This window comes from Ascidia mentula (assembly GCF_947561715.1).
Source record: "Ascidia mentula chromosome 2 unlocalized genomic scaffold, kaAscMent1.1 SUPER_2_unloc_1, whole genome shotgun sequence".
Lineage (NCBI taxonomy): Eukaryota > Metazoa > Chordata > Ascidiacea > Phlebobranchia > Ascidiidae > Ascidia > Ascidia mentula.
The window spans coordinates 185,001-187,500 of record NW_028113654.1 but is presented as its reverse complement, the minus strand read 5'-3'; the positions used below and the strand labels follow the sequence as shown (position 1 = coordinate 187,500).

Sequence of the window (2,500 nt, the reverse complement as noted above, 5' to 3'; positions counted from 1 at the left end):
ACCTCCGCCGGACCGCGCCGACATTCACTTTCACTGCGCCCATGGGTTTCGCACTGCCCCGTGGCTCGCGCGCACGTTAGACTCCTTGGTCCGTGTTTCAAGACGGGTCGGGAAGGTGGCTGACGTTAGCCGCGGACCCCGTGCGTCTCGCGCGGCGCTGCCCACCCGCAACCGACACGCCGCAACTGGGCACTGAGCACAGTCCCCAACCGGCGACGCACCGGCTCGGACGGGACGCCCGGCCCACGAAGGGCAGACGCGGCGATCCCTCCTCGCCCGGGCGACGGGCCGACGTGTCCGCGCGCCTATAACACCCACCCGGGGGCGGGCTACCTTGCGCGCGGCCTTCTCGCCGCCTCCCAGACGGTCGCGGCCTTCGCACGGCGCTAGTGCGCTGGAGCTGCTCGGAGGACAGCGCGAACGACGGGCCGCAAGGCTCCGCACGCCCACACGCTCCGCTCGGCTTCAGCTGAAAGCGTCGCGCGACTCGACAGGCCCTCCCGTTTGCCTCTCGACGGTTTCACGTACTCTTTAACTCTCTCTTCAAAGTGCTTTTCAACTTTCCCTCACGGTACTTGTTCGCTATCGGTCTCGCGACAGTATTTAGCCTTAGATGGAGTTTACCACCCGCTTTGGGCTGCATTCCCAAACAACCCGACTCTGGGAAGACGCAGAGCGCGCGCCCTCGCCGCCACCATGGGCCTGACACCCGCACCGGGACGAGGCCTCGATCAGAAGGACGCGGGCGGCGAACGACGTACGCGCAGCGAATTCCTTACGCCACAATTCCACGCGCCGCAGAGGCGCGCGGATTCGGCGATGGGCACTTCCCACTTCACTCGCCGTTACTGGGGGAATCCTCGTTAGTTTCTTTTCCTCCGCTTAGTAATATGCTTAAATTCAGCGGGTAGCCTCGTCCGACCTCAGGCCGATAATCCAGTGCCTCGTTTGCGAGAGACACGCGCGCGCCACCGAAGCTCGTGCGAGCGCCGCGCCCGAACGCGAGCCGTGCTGCTCCGGGCCGGGATCCTCTTCGAGGCCGACTCGTAACGAGACGCACGCCGCGTTCGGTTTCGCGCGCTGACACTGCGTTCGTGCTGTCCTGGGCGGGACGACCGTGGCAACGGCCGACACCGCACCGGCCCGACGCGTCGCCGCGCGGGAACGTTACAACGCGACCCTGAGGCGGGCGTGGCGCCGGGATTGACCCGGTGCCGCAATTTGCGTTCAGAACGTCGATGCTCAATGTGTCCTGCAATTCACATTAATTCACGCAGCTAGCTGCGTCCTTCATCGACTCGCGAGCCGAGTGATCCACCGCCAAGAGCCCTCCGTGACTTCGTCAGTTGGACAAGCGCGACCCAGCCGGATTGCACAGTCGAAAAAGCGGTGGCCGAGCGGTCGCCAGCCGTAGGCGACGCATGAAGCCAGCCTGGCACATGGCCACGGCACTCGGCGCAGAACGAAACAGGGTGACCGAAGTGCAATCGCGTGCGCCTCAACAGCGACGAAGGGCGTGCGCGGCCGCCAAGATACGGAGCCTTCTCCACCTGTCGAACGCACGACCACTCGATCGGCGATCGGCCGGTAATGATCCTTCCGCAGGTTCACCTACGGAAACCTTGTTACGACTTTTACTTCCTCTAAATGATCAAGTTAGATCGTCTTCTCGGACGCCGGCGCGGCCGTTGCCGAACGCGCCAGGTCCAATCGGAGGACCTCACTAAACCATTCAATCGGTAGTAGCGACGGGCGGTGTGTACAAAGGGCAGGGACGTAATCAACGCGAGCTGATGACTCGCGCTTACTGGGCATTCCTCGTTCAAGGGAAACAATTGCAATTCCCTATCCCTAGCACGACCGGGGTTCAGCGGGTTACCCGGACCTTCCGGCCTAGGCGGCGACACGCTGATCCGGTCAGTGTAGCGCGCGTGCGGCCCCGAACATCTAAGGGCATCACAGACCTGTTATTGCTCAATCTCGTGTGGCTAAGCGCCACTAGTCCCTCTAAGAAGTTCAACGCCGACCGATAGGGTCGCGTAACTAGTTAGCAAGCCAGAGTCTCGTTCGTTATCGGAATTAACCAGACAAATCGCTCCACCAACTAAGAACGGCCATGCACCACCACCCACAGAATCAAGAAAGAGCTCTCAATCTGTCAATCCTCACTGTGTCCGGGCCGGGTGAGATTCCCCGTGTTGAGTCAAATTAAGCCGCAGGCTCCACGCCTGGTGGTGCCCTTCCGTCAATTCCTTTAAGTTTCAGCTTTGCAACCATACTTCCCCCGGAACCCAAAGACTTTGGTTTCCCGCAAGCTGCCGGAGGGGTCGTCAAAGTAACGCCCCCCGATCGCTGGTTGGCATCGTTTATAGTCAGAACTAGGACGGTATCTGATCGTCTTCGAACCTCTGACTTTCGCTCTTGATTAAAGAAAACATTCTTGGCAAATGCTTTCGCAGTCGTTCGTCTTGCGCCGATCCAAGAATTTCACCTCTAACGG

General features: G+C 61.0%; 3 non-coding genes across 3 annotated transcripts in view; all 3 read right to left on the bottom strand.

The window, feature by feature from the left end:
• Positions 1-931, bottom strand: part of LOC145915106 (large subunit ribosomal RNA) — a 3,686-nt gene extending 2,755 nt beyond the window's left edge. Inside the window, exon 1 of the ribosomal RNA XR_014403555.1 lies at positions 1-931. This exon is cut by the window's left edge and continues 2,755 nt beyond it. This is a non-coding gene — a ribosomal RNA (large subunit ribosomal RNA).
• A 244-nt stretch (positions 932-1,175) lies between these two features.
• On the bottom strand, positions 1,176-1,329 carry LOC145915116 (5.8S ribosomal RNA). The gene has a single exon (XR_014403564.1). It is a non-coding gene; the product is annotated as a 5.8S ribosomal RNA (ribosomal RNA).
• A 259-nt stretch (positions 1,330-1,588) lies between these two features.
• LOC145915012 (small subunit ribosomal RNA) overlaps positions 1,589-2,500 on the bottom strand; it is a 1,824-nt gene continuing 912 nt past the window's right edge. Inside the window, exon 1 of the ribosomal RNA XR_014403467.1 lies at positions 1,589-2,500. This exon is cut by the window's right edge and continues 912 nt beyond it. This is a non-coding gene — a ribosomal RNA (small subunit ribosomal RNA).